This window comes from Sminthopsis crassicaudata, chromosome 3 (genome assembly GCF_048593235.1).
Source record: "Sminthopsis crassicaudata isolate SCR6 chromosome 3, ASM4859323v1, whole genome shotgun sequence".
Lineage (NCBI taxonomy): Eukaryota > Metazoa > Chordata > Mammalia > Dasyuromorphia > Dasyuridae > Sminthopsis > Sminthopsis crassicaudata.
The window spans coordinates 224,961,250-224,981,736 of NC_133619.1; the positions used below are offsets into that span (position 1 = coordinate 224,961,250).

General features: G+C 43.1%; 1 protein-coding gene across 5 annotated transcripts in view; it reads right to left on the minus strand.

Moving 5' to 3' along the window:
• DNMT3A (DNA methyltransferase 3 alpha) overlaps nucleotides 1-19,433 on the minus strand; it is a 142,645-nt gene extending 123,212 nt beyond the window's left edge. For 3 of the 5 annotated variants that reach the window (XM_074300062.1, XM_074300064.1, XM_074300059.1), the window contains exon 1: nucleotides 19,330-19,433. The gene's annotated coding sequence lies outside the window, so the exon portion shown is untranslated. Of the gene's footprint in view, nucleotides 1-2,235; nucleotides 9,688-19,329 lie in introns of those variants that run through there. The other 2 variants (XM_074300063.1, XM_074300060.1) reach the window with 1 other exon arrangement.
• Between the last annotated feature and the right edge of the window lie 1,054 nt (nucleotides 19,434-20,487).

Sequence of the window (20,487 nt, forward strand, 5' to 3'; positions counted from 1 at the left end):
CCTCATTAAGCTTCAGTTTCCTTTTTCTAATAAATAAAAGGAATAGACTGGGATATCCTAATGATACCTTCCAATTTTATATATGTGGCCCTATGGCTCATCTGATCCAACTTATATATCTGACCAAGAATCTTCTCTTTCTAAAATCCCTATTGATGTCAATAGTACTCCCATCAGTAATTAGTCAGCAAGAATTTATCTGTTGTTTCCTATGTGCTAGGAGTGGCAGCAAGGTGCAGCTAGTTGGCACAGTGGATAGAGCACCAGCCCTGAGTTCAGGAGGACCCAAGTTCAAATCTGGCCTCAGACACTTAACACTTCCTAGCTGTGTGATCCTGGGCAAGCCACTTAACCCCAGCCTCAGAAAAAAGGAAAAAAATAAAATAAAATAAAATAGATAGAATACCAGGCCTAGAGTCAGGAATACTCATCTTCTTGAGTTCCTCAGTCACTTATTAGCTGTGTTATGCTGGGAAAGTCACTGTTTGCCTCAGTTTCTTCATCTGTAAAATGAGGGGAAGATGAAATGGCAGACTACTTCAGTATCTTGGCCAAAAAAGACCCCTCAACTGGGGTCATGGAGAGTTGGATATGAGTGAAAAATAACTGAGCAATGTGCTAGGAACTCTATTAGGAGCTGAGGATAACAAAGACTAAAACAAAACTGTCCTGGGCCATAAGTAGTTTACTAATGTAATATAAATATTCTTCCAGTCCCCCAAGTACATAGCCTCAAAATCATTTGTAGCTCTTCATCCTCTCTTGTCAAGTTTCCCTGCCAGAAATAATCAATCAGTTGGGCAATTATGTCAATTCTATCACCATGATATCTCTCAAATCTATCCCCTTTCTGCATTCACATAGCCACAACTTAGTTCAGACTCTGGTCACCTCTTACCTGGACAATGGCAGCAGCCTACTAAATGGTCTCCCCTACTTCATCTTTTCACTTTCTAATCCATCCTCTGGACAGCTGCCAAAGCATAAACCTGACCTCACTGCCCTGCTTAAAAAGTTCTAGTAATTCTCTATCACCTCTCATATAAAACACAAAGTTCTCTGTTTGACATTCAAAAAGCCCTTCATAGTCTGACACAACCTCTCTTTCCAGGGTTTTTACACATTACATTCTTTCATGCACTCTACAGCCTGTCTAGCTTTCTTGCTGTTTCTTTAGACACTACATTTTATCTCCTATCTTAGGCTTTTTCCATTTCTAGAATGTTCTCATTCCTTATTCCTATCTCTTAGAATCTCTGGGTTCATTCCTTCTAGGCTCAGAAACAGGAAGATTTTCTTGTTACTGCTTCCCATCATGAAATTCCTTTGCCTTTACTTTATGTGTATATGCATGTGTACACATATGTATGTAGATATAAATATGTATATGTATGTGTGAACACACACATATATTTATTATCATTCACTTATTTCAGTCATGTCTGACTCTTTATGACTCCATTTAAGGTTTTCCTGGCAAAGATACTTTTTATCTTCAAAAAAGTAACTTTTCCTGGCAAAGACACTGAAGTTGTTTGATATTTCCTTCTCTAATTATTTTTACAGATGAGGAAACGGAGGTAAACAAGATTAAATTACTTGTCCAGGGTCACAGATTTGAATTCAGATCTAACTGGCTTTAGGCCCAGTGCTCAATATATTGAGCCATCTAGCCACTCTTGAATAATATATATATTATATATATATATATATATATATATATATATATATATATATATACACACACAAAATGTATATTCAAGACCTTACGTTGTATTCAGGAGAAAACTCTCTACTTGTTTAAGGTCTTTGAGGTGAAGGAGTGTTTTTTTTGCTTTTATATCTCTAGCACAATGCTTTAATAAATGATTGTTGATTAGCTGATACACCACCATCTCAATAAGTTTATAATCTGGTCTCTTTTAGAAGATCTGATACCATTAAATGATTGTTTATAATCCTAGATCTAATTTTATTAAATTGTAAGCTCTTGAGGGCAGGGGTTGGGGGTGGTGTTTTTTTTTGAAAGTGTTGTTGGGTTTTTTTCCTCTTGGTATCCCCAGCACTTAGCATAGTGCCTGGCATATAATAAATGTTTGCTGATTCATGGATTAGTTGGTCTTTCTGAGTTCTAGCCCCTAGTGGTCACTGAGGGGATTTATCCTTCCCTTGTGGTTCTACAGAGCTTATAACTGTAGAAAGTCCTTGTCTTGTCAAAAAGTCTTAAGATTTTACCTTAGAGGGCTGGCTCCATTCCTCAAAGAACCTTCAGCAACCTCTCTTCTTCTTTCCCTTTCTTTGCCTTTTCCTTCTCACTTCCCTCCCTGCCAAACCTGATTGAGACAAATAGCAGCTTAGTACATATTTGCTCTTTCACAAAAAAGAAATCAGTCCCTTCATTTGGACTCCCTCAGCAAGAGTTGCCATCCAGATATAATAAGTGGAGTTGGAGATGAACCTTGGGCCAACAGCCATAGCAAGGATAGTAGCAAAAAATAAAGTCTGCATTTGCCCAGCTGAAGCTGGGCAAGACAAAGTGGATCAGGGGTATATGACTGAGGGGGCTCCTGGTGGGAGCAAGAAAACAAGTTCTAGTCTCAATGTGCATATTTGTAGAAACAAATGTTCTCCCTTCCAACGTAGTCATCTAAGAGGCTTGGGCCTTATTTTAGAGATTCCACACTTGTAACTAAGGCTACTTTGGGAGCCTAAGAGCTCACACTTATGTATCAATCATCTCACTTGATCTTCACAATAACCCTGTCAGATGGGTGCTATTATTATTATCCCCATTTTACATATGAAGAAACTAAGGCTCAAGTTAAAGTGATTTGCCTGGTTATAAATTTAGTAAGAGTCTAAGGCAATATTTAAATGTATCCCAATCCTGAGTCATAACACTTCATGAAAAGTCATACAATTATAGAATTAGAGCTGGAAAGGGTCTCAAAACCTGTGGCCAATCACAGGATACTACTTCATCTAATCCTCTCATTTTTTCAGTGGGCAAATTGAATTCCAGGAGAACTTGGTAGTAAGCTTTAGAGATGGATTTTAAACTCAGTCTCTCTGAATCTCGAGTCCCTGTTCTGCCTTCTTAACCACATTATCTTCTTTTGGAATCATACTTTATCTCTGACCAAAAATTGTAGTCATGACCCAGTTTAATCATCCACCTTATTTATCAGACTGGAATCCAAAGAAAGGTTGATAAGACAGAAAAATCAGCAGGATTCTCTGTCTATTTGCAAATTACAGGAGAAACTCAGCACTTTCCAGATCAAAAGCAAAGAGGCCAGTGGCAAGACTCAATAAAAATTAAAACAGGAAAGGCCCTTCAGGGATCTAGTCCAACCTCCTAAATTCACTGAAACTGTAGCCCAGAGATGGAAAATGACTTGCCCAATGTCACCCACCTAGTTATCCCTAGGGGCTAGAACAGCACAACATTAATTTAGTTTAGGTGGAACTCCTAGCATTGAAGAGACAAAAGCCATAGGGTTCAGGTTCCATATTAGTCCTCTATCTCACCTCTTTCCTGCTTCCTTCCCAGGGTTCTTCCTACTACATCTGGTTCAAGCAGAAGAGTGGCTATGTATACGGGTAAACTCAGCCAGCTCAGGTTTAAATGACCTCAAAGGCCCTCTCCAGCTCCAACAGTCTATGACTGATTCCAAGTCGCTCCTATTATGTGACTCCTGCCAACTCTCATGGGAATATATCACATCTCCAACACTCCTGGTGCCTATCAATCACTTTTTCCCTCTGGCTCCCTTTACTCTATTCCTGAGACAGAGCTTCCAGGCTGATTTCAAAGAACCAATTGTCCTTTCCCTCTGCAAACATTTCCTAGACCTTCCAGCCAATTATCTTAAGTTTCCTCAGGCTAGGGACTGTCTTATTTTTATTTTTTTACTTTTGTAACTTGCTTTGTCCCACCCAGCACAGTGCCAGGCTTATAGCTGATGCTTAATAAATGAATGGGCAGTTAGGTGCTACAAATGATAGAGTAAAGGGCTTGGAGTCAAGAAGACTAATCATTGTTCTGAGTTTAAATCTGGCCTTAGATAATTACTAGCTGTATGACCACCCTGGGTAAATCTTTTAACCCTGTTTGCCTCAGTTTCCTTATCTGTAAAATGAATTTTCCTTCCTAAAGAAGAAAATGACAAACTACTCCAGTCTCTTTGCAAAGAAAACCCCAGATGGAGTCATGAAAAGTTGACTGAACAACAATAAATATATTACTAAATGACTAAGTGATTGTTGAATTGAATTAGAGTTGCTAAGGAGCTAAGTGACTAAGGGAATGTGAAGTGAGGGTTGCCTAGTATTTAATGCCCTAGGTTAGATATTAGGAGGCCTGGTTTTTTAGTCACACAGCTCAATTACCATTTAATTTTATGGCACTGCGCAAGTTAAGTGGCAGATGGGGCAATCCTAGAGTCAGTAAGCCCAGGGCTCAGATATTTATTAGTTGTGTGACCCTGAACGAGTTTTTTAACTTCTCTCAGCCTCGGTTTCCTCATTTGCAAGATGAGGAGTTGAACTTGATAGACTTGGAGGTCACTTACAATTCTAAATCTAAGATTCAATAATTCTTAACCACTTCCCTTGCTGGGCTTTTGTCTTCTCATCTGAGAAATAAATGGGTTGGGCTAAATCATCTTGGAAGTCCTTTTCAGCTCTAACATTCTTATTAGATAAAATGGTGCAGACAAGAGAAAAACCCAGACACAATTAGTAAGCCTTATTGGACTTCCCAGGCTGTGTGGCCACAGTAGACCAGGCCCCTCGGCCACCAGCATTTGGGCGGAGAGCTGCTGTCAGGGAGCTGGTGGCAGCAATAACCACATTGTTGATGGTAATAAAACTATTAGAAGTAATCACTGTGTGCCAGCTTCCAGGCCTGTGGTTTCAACCCCATTGCTCCTCTCATTTAGGAGCCAAAATATAGCCACAGCAGCTGCTGAGCCCCAGGGTACTGGGGCAGAAGGGCAATCTCAGCTCTAGACTTAAAAGGACAAGGTGGGAGGAAGGATCTGCAGGAGAGGGGGAGAGTCTGCAGTCCCTGGGGATAACCAAAGAATTTTTCTAAAGTCATATGAGACAAATAGGATAGATCATTTGAGTGTGGGCCTTAGGAGGCACAAATACATAGAAAGTAATGAAGAAACAGATGCAAAGGAATAGATCCAAACAGACTTCAAGAACTATTTAAACACAACCACCTCACTTTATACATGAATAAATTGTGTCTGGGTAAGGTGACTTGTCCAAGGTGACAAAGGAAGGTTTCAAACATCCCCCCCCCCCCCCAGTCCTCTGATGCCTGATCTCACATTCTATTGCATATCTATCAACTGATCAAAAAAAATTTGATTACATACCTACTATTTGCCAAGTTTTATGCTACACTCAAGCAGTGTACTCCCCCTCCCCCAAAACAAAAACAAAAACAACAATCTGGTCTCAAGATGCTTACTTTCTATCAGATGAAACAACACGTGTATGAGTCTAAACAAAATAAATACAGAATTACAAGATAATTGGATAATATTTAGGTGTGTGTGTAGAGGGGGAATGATTCCAGGATCTAGTCCAACCTTCTTATTTATAAAATAAGATTTAAATGGCTTTACCCAAAGGCATGCAGGAGGTTAGGGACAGAGTCTAAACTAGAAAAGTCAATTCCCTTTAGATAGCAAGGTGGTGCAGAAGATAGAACATTGGAACTTGAGTTAGGAAGACTGGAAGGCAAAGCATTCTTGGACATTTACTAGCAGTGTGACCCTGAGCAAGTCACTTAAACCCAGCCCAAGTGTTCTCACCTAGAAAATGGGACAGCAATAGCATCTATCGCCAAGGATTGTTGTAAGAATTAAAATTGATGTTTATAAAACATTTAGCATAACACCTAGCACATAGTAGGCATTAATCTTTCCTTCCTCCTTTCTTCCTTCATTCCTTCTTTTATCCTTGCTTCCCTTCTTTCTTCCCTCCCTCTTTCTTTTCCTTTCTTTATTCCTTCCCTCTTTTACTTTTCCCTCCCTTCTTCATTCTTCACTTCCTTTCCTTCTTTTCTCTCTCCTTCCTTTCTTAATTTCTTCCCTCACTCCCTCCTTTTCCTTCTTCCTTTGCTCTTTCTTTCCTTCCTTTTTTCTTTTGTTCTTCCCTTCTTTTTTCTTTCCTTCTTCCCCTTTCTTCTTCCTTTTCTTTCTTTCCTCCTTCCCTTCCTTCCTTTCTTCATTTCTTCTTCCTTTCATCCCTCCCTCATTTCTTCCTCCTTCCCACCCCATCCAGTGCTTTTCTATTATTTTGGGATGCCTCTTGAAGATGTTAAAGTGGTCCAGTATAGAACATCTCTCACTCTCCCCAATCAGTTCCAGAATTTTATAATGGGTTCAAGAGTCACAATTCACTCAGTTTGAGTTTGAATCCTGACTTGGCCACTAACTACCTATATCACTTTCAGCAAGTCACTTAAACCCTTGATGTTTGAGCTCCTTTCACTGTAAAATGGGAGAAAGGGGCTAGGTGAACTAAAATCCCTTCCTCTAGAAGTCTTTGAGACCAAAATCCATTTCTTTGGGGGAAGAAAAAAAAAACACCACAAACAGAAGTCCAGTACATACATGGGATCATCTCAGATCAAGCCCAGTGTGCATCAGAAATGTTGGGAGTATGGGAGGGGGTAGAGAGAGAAATTAGATCTCACTCAAAAGATTGTCTCTGATTGTGGCACCAAAGGACATAATACAAAAAGGTATGACTTCCTCCCAGAATGGTAGGGATTTCCCCCAATCACTCTAGTTTCCTTTAATGATTCATAATAACTTAGTCAATAACTTCTGTATATTTACCATGGCTGCCAGAATTAGTACTTTTTTGGTCCAAATTCACCTTCTTTTCATCTGGGACCATCCTTAGAAGGATGTAGAGCCTGAGGTCGATCACAGAATGCCATTTGTCTTCTCCCTCCCTTCCCCACCAACATTTTGTATCTGGGTGAAACCAGGATGCTGATCAACATCAAGGGCATCCTTGAAGGAGAAAGAGATCACTAAAGGGCAAACTGTAGCCTGGCGGGTGGTAGGGGGTGGTGGGTGGTAGAACCAGAGGAGTGGGTGCTGTTGCCAGGCAGCCAGTCCCAATGACAGGGCTGATTGTGTGTGGGGAGGTCTTTTTTAGCAGCCACCTTCTCCTTCCCAACCGCTGCCTCTCTGAGTCACTAGTCCACGCTCTATCCTACCCTACCCCAGCAGCAGCTCTGAGCCCTTCACTGAAGCCAGCTGTGGCAATACTCCAATTTGTCATCATCTTAGCATTTCAAGGGTTAATCTAAGTTTGTCCTTACCATACCATTCAGCAAACTATAGCCTTGGGATGGCAGCATGGGGAAACAGAAAGAAGTTCTGGATTTGAAATAAAAGGACATAAATTCAAATCCTGCTTATGGCACTTATTATCTACATCACCTTTATCAAGTCATTTTCACTATTATAAGCCTCAATTTTCCCATATCTAAAACGGGAATCCTGAGACCTGTAGCACTTACTTCAAAGGATCGTTGTAAGACTCAAATGAGTTAATGGATATATAAAATGCATTGCAACTCCTGAAGTACTAAGAAACATCGGCTGTTATAATTATTCTTTCAAATACAGTAGTGAGATGTATACACTATACAACACAAATGAGATCAGTTTGACTCTCACATGTACAGCAGAACAGGTGAAATGTTTTCTGTTTTGTTCTCAATGACCTTCCCATGGACATCTAAGGGATGTGTTGATCTTTCTGACTAAATCTGAACATTGGGCTAATGTCTCCAGAGAGTTGTCTACCATTACTCCTAGGTCCCATTTCAGAATTAGAATTGACAGTTCAGAGCCCATTCAAAACACAATTGTAATAATCTCCCCTTTCCCCCCTAACTATTACTTTCCTTCCATAGCACACAGTCTACCATCCTTTCATTCACAGCCTCATGAGGCTTTTCTGCAGTTTATATTCTTCAGCTAGTCATTTTATCACTTGGAAGAGCTCAATGATAATAATAATACCTAACATTTCTACAGCATTTTTAAGGTTCACATTATTCTTTACTGCCGTTATCTCATCTGTAAGTTCAGAGATGCCACCATGTACTCTCTGGAGGATCCCCCTGTCCATCTCATCTTCTCTGACCAGAGAAGTGACCATTTATCTCTATCCAAGATTTTCTGGGTTTTCCCTCTCCGTGACCAAAAGGTGCTTTCTGTTCTTCTCTTCCATCTCAAATTAATTCATTTTTTCCACTTGCTGATTTTATCCCTTTAGAAAATTCTAGTAAATTAATCAGGAATGATTTCTTTTTGAAGCAGCCCTTTCCTCAGTAGGTTGAAATGTACAAATAAATGCCTTAACTATATATTTCATTAGCTTGCCTGGTAAGAAAGGAAGTCTCAATGACCTGTCTTCATCTCCCAGGATCTTTTCTGGATATAAAATTCTTGTTAAGAACAGGCATGAGGCTCCTACTGGTAATCTACCAATTTTCCAAAATTATAAGATGTGACTTTATATAAGGACAAGTTACATGCTTTCACCATATCTTCTATAATTCTACCTTTGAATTTCTCTCTAAGTTAGATGGAGCAGTGATTGACACTACAAATGGTATGTTGATTGGTTTTAAATTGTCTGGTGCATTTGCCATAGATTGATTCAGCACCCCCAACCAAAGGTTATTATAGGAGTGGGAAGGAATCTCACTAAAGAACCAAAAAATTCATTGTCTCTCTGCCAGTTTCTATTTCTACATGAGCACTTCTTTTGAACCATGTTCATCAAAGAAGTCCCACTCAATATTTTGAAGCTAGTTGTCTGCTAACCCCATGTGGTAGGGAGCACAGATTAACATGGAGGCTAAATCATGCTCCAAATGGCCTGGAGGACTAGAAGCCAAGAATCTACTGCCCTTCTTCAGAAAATTCATCCCTTTGTAATGTCTCCAAAGGAGAAATCTTAGGCTCAATGTTAGATCCATTGGTATGAGAGTGATGGGCTAGTATAAGTATAGGATTAACTTCAGAAAGAAAGGTAGGTGAAGTCTGAAGTAAAAGTAAAGAGAATAAATATAAAAAGGAATTAGTTCAAAGACATATACACAGAGAATTAAAACTATATAGCGACTGGCTTTGTATAAATAAGCAAGGCTAAAAAGATCCAGGAGTCAATAGTGGACTGCAGGTGAATATGAACAGGAAATGCAAATTGTTGCTTTAACCTAAAACCACAGCATATTACTGTATTCATATTCTTTCATTCTGGGAAAATGCTAATAGAATGGAATCCAAGTTAAGGAAAAGAAGGGATCTCCTTTCCACCTTTTAAACTCTGAGAACACATAGATTTTCTGTCTGCCTTTGGGCAGCTAGGTGGCACAGCAGATAGAGTGCTAGACCTGAATTCAGGAAAACTCATAATCTTCCTGAATTCAAATCTAACCTCAAAGGCAGCTAGATGATACAGTGGATAGAGTACTGATCCTGGAGACCTGAGTTCAAATATGTCCTGTGACACTTAACACTTCCCAGCAGTGTAACTTTGAGCAAGTCAATTAACTCTAATTGCCTCACCAAAAAAAATTGTTTTTTAAAAATCTGACTTCGGATGTTTATTATGTGTGATGATAGTTTCTTCATCTGCAAAATGAAAAAAAAAAAAAAAAAAAAAAGGCCAACTACTCCAGCATCTTTACCAAAAAAAAAACCCAAATAGAACCCTGAAGAGTCAGACACAGCTGACTGAATAACAACTGAGTTGCACACACACTGTTCTGTTCTACCTTCCCATACACAGTCCAGGAAGCTAGCACATGGTAACACAAGTGGGTGCTTAGATTCACCTCAGATCATGTCACCTTTCTGAGTTCAGCATACAGCTTCCATCAAAGAATCAGTGCTTAGGGGAATGGTAGAAAGAATACTCTTGCCTACATAAAGCAGAAAAGTTAAATCACTTATAAGAGAAACACAAACTAATCCTTGCCTGCTCTATCTATCTTAGTATTGGTCAATCTTTTTCTTGAAGGTTGTATTTATAACTGGGAGGGGGTTCAGAGAACCACAGAGATGATTAAATAGTTGCAATACATAAATTATGAAAAGATTTTAAAAAGTCAAGATCCCAGACTTAACAAGCTTAAATTCTTTCCTTCAAGTTCATGAGTGGTCTAGTAAATTGCTCACAGAGGAATATACCCACTGTCATTAAGAATGTGGATCAGCTCCCTATTTTCAAGGTTTAACCTTACACTACCTTGCTGCCAAAAGAGGGGCATGAAGAGTTATATGGGAGGGGAAATAAGGGAGCAAGTGCTATTATAAAAAAAAAAATCACATTTATATGGTATCTCAGGGTTACAATACACTTAGCCTGGTGACAACCTTATAAGATAGGAACTAAAGAGTTTATAACACCTTCCCAAGGTCACAAAGCAAATTAGTGGCAAAAGTAGTATCAAATATTAGGTTTTCTGAATCATGGGCCCTTTTTTCATTCTGCCCCCAAATGCAGCCCTATGAAAAAATCATCACAGGGACAAACTGTCCATATCTGTCCCTTCATTGGAGTCACACTACTCCCCAACAAAGAGCCCTCTTGTACATATTGCTGTTGATCTGTATGTGTGTGTGGGAGGAAGATAGGGAGGTGAAGGTGTGTAAAAGAGAGAGACAGAGAGAAGAGAGATAGACACAGCAGCGAAGAGGAGGAGAGAGAGAGAAACAGAGAGAGATGGAAGAAGTTCTTCCCCAATTCCATAGCCCTCCAATAACAACATGGGGACTATACAGGGATGCTTTCCACCAGCATCAAAACTCTCTGGATTCTGCTTCCTCTGAGGACTGAACACAAAGAAAATGGTGTACAGTATGAGGGGCTCAAGTTAAGCTTAAGGAAACCTGTTGACATTAAGGGTTGAGTTGTGTAGTCTCCCATACCTGAAGGTCTTTTAACAGAATATTAGATGTCAAGATAAATAAAGAGAACCAGGAGAACAACTTGCATGATGAATACATTCATGTAAAGAAAAATAATACTGAAAGATTCCAAAATTCTGGTCAATTTAATGACCAAACAAGACTTCAAAGAAGTCACACACACACACACACACACACACACACACACACACACACACACACACACACACACAGAGTTGGATATGGCTAATGTGGTCTTTTATTCTCCTTATCTGGACTTGGCTGTTTTAAGGGAGGATTCTATGGGGACAAGATGGGAAGGGAGCCATTGATAAGTGAAGATGAATTTTTTAAAAGTATCAATAATACATTCAATGAGAAAAAAAGAGGATGAACATTTATTTTCATCTGTCCCACATCATAGTACTCTAGATGAATTCAGTGACCTAAGTAACTTCTCCAACTGCCTTCACTCTGTATTCTGATTGTATATACAGATACTCTCATATTAGATAACTCTATACTGTAGACATATCTATGAACATACAACCATGTAACCATGTATATGATATACACTGACATATCAGTCATTGAAGATAGATGCCTCACATTAAAAAAAAAACAAACCAATCTAACTCACATGGATAGTGTCCAGATAAACTTATATTTACTAAAGTCTATATGTAGACATACATACTGTGTTTAGCCAAGTCAGGACTCCTATTCAGATCCTGCCTCTGACCCAGAATTGTTGTGTGACTGGGCAATTCACTGGCTCAAGCAACTCTCAAAATCTATATGTTACAGATGAATTGACATACTTCCATGCTAGAAGTTCCCTATACCACAAAATTATAGCTCTGACTTATGTATATGTGGGAGAGAGAAAGAGACAGGAAGGGGGAGAGAGAGAAAAGGAGGCGAGGGGGAGAGAAAAAGAGAAAAGAGGGAGGGCAGAAACAGGTAAAAAGACACAAATAATTATAAGAGGATAAGAATATTTTGGTCCAGACCTGTGATTTCATTGGTAAAAGGAATTCCCAGATAGGAAACTCCTTCTATTAATGCATATTAGCACTTCCTCTTTAGTCATGAGAGAGGACCGGAACCATTGAGAAGTTAAGAGGCTTACTGAGGATCCCACAGTCAGTATATCAGAAGCGGAACTGGAATCCAAGCCTTTCTGACTGTGAGGCTGGCTCGCTCTCCCACATTTATATATAACGAAGGCCTCTGTGTGGTATGCCGATTTGTGTCAGCCAGGGGGGTAATGGGAAAAGTCCTGGCCTTGTAGTTGCTGATGTTTTCTCCTCACAATCTCCTTCTTTAAAAAAATCACTTTATGTTTCTTCTGTGTATTTTGTACACACTAATCAAAGTACATAATGCTTCCTCCACTGAGCATAAGCAATTTGAAGATGCTATTGTTAATTTTTATCTTTGTGTCCCTGGTGCCCAGCACAGTGCCTGGCATTTGATGGATGCTAAATAAGTGCTTATTACATTGAATAAAAAACTGATAGTATGTCAGCTCTGTCCTTTTCTAGGTTTTGGGAAAGTACCTACCAATTCTGACATCCTGTAATCTGCATTTAATCTACATCTACATGTTATAATCTGTTATTTAACTTCCCTGATCCTCACTCTATTCCTCTGTAAAGAGAGGCTAACAAGCCTCTCACCTTCCCATGCCCAACTGAGATTAATATGGGAAAGAACATTGGAACTATAAAGCAGCATTTGAGCATAAAGTAGTATGACAATTCCTAAGCACACACAGGACAGTTGTTGGCCAGGACCTTCTCCTAGTGCCCCTTGGGTAGACATAAGGAGTCTAGGCTAAAACTGTGCCCTTCAGGTTGTATGTAAGGAGAAGGAGTTTGGACTCTTTATTTTACCATTAGGATTCCCCATGGACACACCAAAGCATATATGTACACACACACACACCCGGCTTTCCATGAAGGCCACAATAAGTTCCTGACCTGCCTTGTCTATCTACTACATCTCAAATGTAAACAACTCCTGGGGTCCCCCAGATAAAATTTAATCCAGCTCCTCTCATTGTCAGAGGATTAATTTGAAGACCTCTCTGTGTGATAACAAACACACCCAGTTATTACAACGGCAAGTGGAAGTGGGAAGAGGGGAGAGGGTAGGAGGGATAAAGGGAGCTCTTCTCTTGATCTTGCCCTTCCACCTTCTTACAGCTGCCCCCCTCCTCAACCAGATGAGGGTCGTTCCATGCCAGGAATGCAGAAAGCTGGCTGCCCTTGGAAGCTACCTCCTGCTGCGTCAGCAGGAAGGGCCTGTGTGGGAAGGGATCTTTGAGAGCAGGTCAAGTCAGTTCCTCATTTAACCCAAGGCCCAGCAGAAAGCTGCAAACCCAAGTAGAAAGTCAGGGCCAGGCTCAGTGGACTTCAGGAACCTTATCCTCCCCTCCTCCTTCCCCTTAACCACCTGGTTAGTGGGATGGAAGGCTCCATTAAATAGCTAATGCGTCACTCCAGAACTCATATTCTAATGACTCCAAGTGTAAGGGGAAAGCAGAAGAGGGCAGAGAATTTGGCTATTTCTAATATCCACATGTATCTGGATCACAAATGAACCCAGGAGAGACCTGACTAGTCAAGGAAATGCCTCCAACCATGTTTTCTGTGTTCCTTAAACAGGAAAAATGAAACTATATGCTAAGCCTGGCTAAATCTCCAAGAATGAGGAATCAGGGCCTGAAAGCCAGGAAGAGGTAAATAGCTTTCCAATGCAAGAAAACCAGGAGGGACAGAGCACCAAGAGGACAAATGAATCCCAAGCTGAACTCAAACATACCATACACTGTCTTAGGAATGAGGCCATACACTCACTGTTCTCTCTGGGCAATGAGTCCCCAAGGCTTTTGCCCAAATAAACCCTTCATCAGATTTTGTGATGAATACACACACACACACACATACATACACTGGTTTGCATAAGGATACAGAATCACCAAATCTCCTATCAGGAAAGGGACTTTAGTGGCTGTCTTATTCCTATACCTGAACAAGAATCCAGCCTTTGCCTGAGGACCTCCAAAGAAGGTCCATTTTAAACTCACTCTAGTTATTATGAAGTTTAGCCTAAATTTGCCTCTTTGGAATTTCTATTCTTAAGTCCTGGTTTTGTTTCCCCAAGGTTAAGCCCAAAGAACCCTACCCCCCTTTCACATGACAATCCAATAAATATTTGAAGACAACTATTTTGTCTCTCCTAAATCTTGCACAATTTGTGCAAGGACTTATAAATGGGTCACATTTTTATAATCACTATGCACTATGCACTGAATGACACATAGTTTTACTTGGTATGGGACAACCATAATCTGTGTTTTCCCCTACCTGAAATGCCTTTCCCACCACCATTCTGCTTACAGAAATCCTTAGAGACAATGTGACATAGATTAAGGTTTCTTAAACTTTTTCCACTCATGATTCTTTTCCCCCAAGAAATTTTTATGTGACTCCAGATATATAGATATATAAAATAGAATTCTGCCACAGATATACACTTTATACTTATACTTAGAATCTCTAAAGAGTCTGTTTCCCCATCTGTAAAATGAGGATAAAACACTTGCATTACCTCCCCTCACAGGGCTGGAAACTTTCCTTTCCAAACCTTATAGCATTGTGATAGAAGAAAATAATTTTTTTTTTTTTATCATGATCCAACTTTCATGGTTCAGCTCAAATCCCACCTCCATTGACCTTATGGCCAAAATCTATGTAGACCAATCATCTAGTGCATATCACCTGTTATCTGGTATAAGCACTTGCCCATGTGTCTCTCTAATGCATGGTAGGAGGGGTTTTATCTACTTCTTTTTATATTCTCCACAGTGCTTTGCAGCAAAATAGATGGCCAAGAAATAATACAAATTATTATAATTGATGATAATAACTCATATTGACATAGAGTCTTAAGATAACAAAGTACTTTCCTCACAACAGCCATAAGGAGAATGTATAACTGCTGTTAGCTCCATTTCACAATTGTGGAAACAAGCTTTAAAAAGATCAAATGACATGCCCACAGTCACAAAGCTAAGAAGTGTCAAAGCTGGGATTATAGAAAAATGACATTGGTGAAAAGATTGAATTTTTCCAAGTCATTGAAACCCATTAAGATGGCTCTGGTAATAGTGGGTCAGAATTTCTAGATCCTTTAAATTGACAGGGTTATGGGACACCAGAGAGCAGTAGAAAAGCCAAAATATTAGATAAACAGAACCTATCAATCATACAGGATCCTACGAACACCTAGTAAATAATAATTGTGTTGACATAGTACTTTCACTTCTTCCTCATAACAACCTTTGGAGATTGGTTAATTAGAGATTATTGGATGATATAGGACTACATAATCTTTGAAGTCTCTTCTTTCAAATCTATGGTTCCCATTTTATAGATGGAGAAACCCAGCCCCAGAGATGTTTAGTGACATATCCAATGAGCCATAAGCATAATGACAGAGCCAGTATTGGATCCCATGTCATCTCGCTCCCAGCTCTGAGTTCCTTCTTTGCAGACTAGCTTAGATAAAATGCAGCACAATGCAGTGGAAAGTCACCTTTACTGAAACTAAGGAGCTCTGAGTTCAAGTTCTGGCTCTCATATTGATTTGCTTTGTGTTTTTGAACAAGAGATTTCACCTGTCTCAACTTAGTTTCCTTACCTATAAACTGAGGTTAGATATAAAAATGTCAGAGTCCCTTCTAATATTCTTTAATACAGTACATACATTCCTCAGAACCAATCATATTTAAAGATACAAAGAGACCCAAACATCGGAATCATAGATATCCTTGTGTAGAAATAAACCAGAAGAGCAGGTATAAAATACTATATGAATTGACAGACATACAAATAGTGAAAGATACTAGAATATATGTAAAAGCCAACCTTCACTTGGTATCTAAGAGAGAGATACCAAATATACATATACAAACAGAAGCATACAGAACCAGTTTTTGGATGCAATTGTGGTACTTTCTAGAAGTTTGAGTCCAGGGACACCCCACATAGTCTCCTGCATAAAAACATTACCTCAACTCCCCAGTGCCCGCTATTCTATCATTATGAATTAGAACCTTTAAAGTATCAAGGATTTATAAGACATCTAGTCCCATCTCTCATTCAAGGCAAGAGTGTTCTCTGAAGCATCCTTGACAAGTGACTATTTTACCTCTACTTGAAGGGTAGAGATAACTTCCTCATTAAATAAACCATTCCATTTTTGAGTAAAGATCTCATTCTCTGGGTCTCTGAGAGAACTAACACCTTAAGCTTTCCCTAACACCTGTTACACTAGTAAAGGAAAGGACTTGTAAGACTATGGCAAAAGAGGGACTGAGAGCAGGGGTAGTTTGAGAGTAAGGGTCAGATGGGGAGGGAAAGATCTTTAAAGGAAAATTGGGGGTAGGGGAAACCTGGCCTCTGGAGTACATGCATTCACATACACTTTTTTTTTTTTTTTAAATCTACAAAGTTTCTCCTTCCATTAGATTATTGGTGGAGTCCTAAAATAGAGCTGAGGTAAAGGGGGAAAGAATCAGAGTACTATCTGAATCCTTACCCCTAGTTAATACAAGAGGACCCCCATGTAACATTTCCTCTAGATTACCTAATCCTACAAGAATGGGATATGGGGTAGAATGAGGGATCTCCTTTGAGACAATGATAGAGAAGCATCCTGATGAATCTCAAAAGAGAAGGAGCCATCTAGTCCAATTGTCACTCCTCCGGTCCCTTAGGTATAGTGGGGCTGTACCACTGATAAAATCTAAACTAGCCTCAAGTTTGTCCAAATTCATGGGCCAGGGGCAACTCTAGCCAGTTCTCCACTGAATACAAGTGACTGGCCAATGGTGGACGGTAGTGCTCAGGGTCTTCTGAACATTCCCTTGTACCTGAAGGCATAAGGCAGGGATGCTTCCTTATGGGACTCTGATCCCAACCTTTGACCAGAGCAGGACCTGTTAAACAACAGAATTTGATCCATCTTTATTTGGGGGGTTGACTTTCCTTGGTTATAATTTTGTCAAGTCCTTTCCCACTGCTGCTAGATCCCCCACTAGACTAGAATGTCTAGTTGAAGAGAATCTTGGGTTAGGATACTGATTGTCAGGCTGTATGTTTAAGGGCACTGGGGAAGTTACAGGGGGATGGACTCTCATCTGCATCTCTGGTCCATCAGCTGAGGAGAAGTGATTTAAAGGGAAGGGGAAAAGTAAAGGAAAAATAGAAAAGGGAAGAGTAGAAGGGGGAAATAAAAAGTAGAAGAGAAGGAAAGGTGGTCCTAATAGATGAAAGAAAGAAAAATAGAGAGGGGGCTTAGGAACTGGAAAGATGGTCCAGAGAAAAGCAGTTTCCCAGCCACAGTATCACAGGCAGACTAAAGCTCCTAGCTAGGGACTGGGGGAATGGGCAGAAGGAGGGGTAAAGCTTTGGGATTATGCCAGCTCAACCCCCGCCTCGAGACTGGGGGAAGGGGTGCTTAAGAGGTGTGCAAAAGAGATGGGGATAGAGCAACAGAAGTAGGAATTAGTGAGGAATTCTTTCTGGACTTTTGCTTTCCCTGGGAGGGAGTGAAAGATGAGGAACTCTGGGGCAGAGGGCCCCAAAAGCCTCTCTTCCCCCCCCCCCCTGCGCAAGGCCTCGTCCTTCACTGTGCAGATGCGAAGCGTTCAAGGACACGTCTGCACCAGCTCCAGCGTGTGTGTCTCTGTGAGTGAGAGTGTGTGTGTGTGTTGTTTGGGGGTTAAGGGGTGGGGGCGGAGGCTGCTGCAGGGGAAACAGGAGCGGGGAGCGACCCCCGGGAAAGGCCCAGCAGCTCCCACTTCAGGGTCCCCAAACATTCGGCAGGGCCCGCTTCCCCTCCACTGTCACCCCCATATTTTCCTGCTTCCCCCATCCCCCAGCCTCTCCGATAGACCTGAGCTGGGGGGGGGGGAAGAAAGGGGGAGGAGGGAAATCCTCATCTGCCTCCCCCGTCCTGTCCCCCCACCCCACCCGCTACATTGCGGCGCCGCACAGAGGTCCCTAGGCCGGGAGGGGGTGGGGAAGGCTGGGCCTGGGGCAGGACTCTCGTCAACCCCAGTGCAGCTCCAAACGCTCCTTGCACCCGAAATGGGGGTTGTATATGGGTGTGTGGGGGGAGAGGTTGATTGGACTAAAGTCGTGTGAGGGAGGGAGAGATAGATCACCCTTCCACCTACGCCTTTTCCCAAATCCCGGCTTTTACCCCGCACCCAGAGCCACAGGTGGCCAAGGGGGGGAAGGCAAGGGCCAGAGCGAACTCAGCCCTTCCTCAGTGCCCCCTCCCAGCTCCCGCGACCAATAGATTCCCCCCTCCCTGAGAGATTTCCTCCTCCGCCCCTTTCCTTCAGCCACCCCACCCCTGGGAGGCCCTACAGGGTCCTCCGCCCCCGCAGGGGGCCGAGGGCCTGGAGGGGGCCGGGCCGGGCCAGCGAGGGAGGGAAGGGAGGGAAGGGGGGCGAAGGGTCGTGCCAGGCTGCCATTTTCTGCCGCGGCTACCGCTGCTCTGCCCTCAGTCCCCAGTCCTTTACCCTCGTTTCCCCGTAGGGCAGAGGGGCGGATTATTTGGAGAATTGAGATCCTAGCTCTCCTAATTCGTCAGCCCTTGGATTCTCAGCCCGTCATCCAAGGGGCGGGAGGGTGGGGGGCGCAAGACGAATTCGTAAGCAGCCCGAGTCAAGATCGGGGCGGGGGGGCGGTTATGGAGGAGCGGGTTGTGGGTGCCCCCTCCCAATGCATGACAGAGCCTAGAGTCCCCAGAGAGCCAGATCAACCCAAAGGAGTGGGGCCAAGTAGTCCCTCTCTTCCCTCACCCCCAGCCCCTGCAGGAGAGCTAAGGGAAGGGATGGAGGAGCGGCCCCCCGCGGGCATTGTATGGACTTGAACTTGAGACTGAAGCTGGGGGGGGGAAAGGGAGGAGGGAATGGGGAAGGAGGAGGGAGCGGGGCTGGTAGGGGGGGGCTAGTGGTGGAGGGAGAGTCTCTGGGAGCTGGGGGTGGGAGCGGGGGACGGGAGAGGGCGCTTTCCGGATCCCAGAGGGAAATAAACAGACCCACAAATAAGACGTGCAAAACACTCCCCCCCCCCCCCACCCCCAAGTCGCATCCACCACCCAATGCCCAGCGCCCTCACCCTGGACGCCCCGGGCGCCCAGCTCCGAGTTGGAGGGGGCCGAGGGAGGGGAAGGGAGCCGGGGAGGGAGGGCAGTTGCGGGTGTTCACGACCCGGACACTGCCAGCCGCGGGGGCCGCCCTCTCCCCCCCCACTCCGCCCAGAGCGGCGCTAATTACCGTGTGGCCGGTCCGGCCCGGCCCTGCTCCGTCCCTCCGTCCTGCCCTGTTCTGTCCTGTCCTCTTCTCTCCTCCTCCTCCTCCGCCTCCTCCTCCTCCGCCGCCGCCGCCTCCTGTGCTCCCTCCCTCCCTCCGCTCGCTCTGTCGCGCTCCCTCTCTCCGCCTCCTCCGCTGTCTCCCCTCCCTCCCCCTCCTCTCTCCGCCTTCCTCCTTCCCTCCTTCCCTGCCTGACCAAGGCCTCCCGCAGCCCTGCCGCTCCACCCGCCGCTTCCCCTCCTTGCGGCGGCTCTGGCTCCGTCTCCGGCGCTGCGGAGCCCGGCCTGGGGAGGGAGCAGAAACTGGGGTGGTTAGAGAGGTGAGAGAGTGGGGATCCGGGAGCTGGAGCCCGCGTGGGTCCTAGCGCCCCACCTTTCTCCGAAGTAGTGCACAGCTCTAACCTTCCCCCTACCCCCCTCTCCCGACCAATATAAGATATACACACACATACAGGCCAGAGTGGGAATTCCCCCAACCCCTCAGTTAGGAGAGACGACACACCCTACGCACCAAAAGCAAAGAAAAACAACGGGGTCATGTAGCCCTGCTCTGCAGTGCCCCCCCAGATCCTGCAGCGGGCTCTTGGGGAAAACCCCCTTCTCTAACTTAACCCTTGCTGTCACGGCTTCTCCAAGCTCAGATTTTCTGCACACACATACAAACCTTGCAGAACTCTGGCCCCTGGACTCAAAGATTGACTGTCCTAACATCCAGCACTGAGCTCAGGGACAGCAGCCCCTCCTCTCCCCTGGCCTGAGTCAAAACCCTGCCCCACCAGTTTGCCTAGCCCCAGGGGCACAGCTTCTCGCCTGCAGTTCTCTTTATCTCCAGCAGAGTCCACTGCACTCTGTCTCAGCACTGAGGATGGGGACAGCAGCCCCACAACCCCGCTGCTTCCCCATAACCCTTACCTTCGCCCCTCCATTCACCACATCCCTCCACCCCACTTCGCCCAAATTTAGCCCAAGGGCCTACATTCTCTGGTTAAGATTTTCTGGAATAAAACCCAGCTGGGCCCAACCCAGATCAAAGGTCAGAATTTTAATGCTTTTGGCTAAAAGCCAAGGCAGAGTCTAAGTGAGGCTCTAGAACTGTTCTTCCTTTCGGTCTTCAGAACTTTGT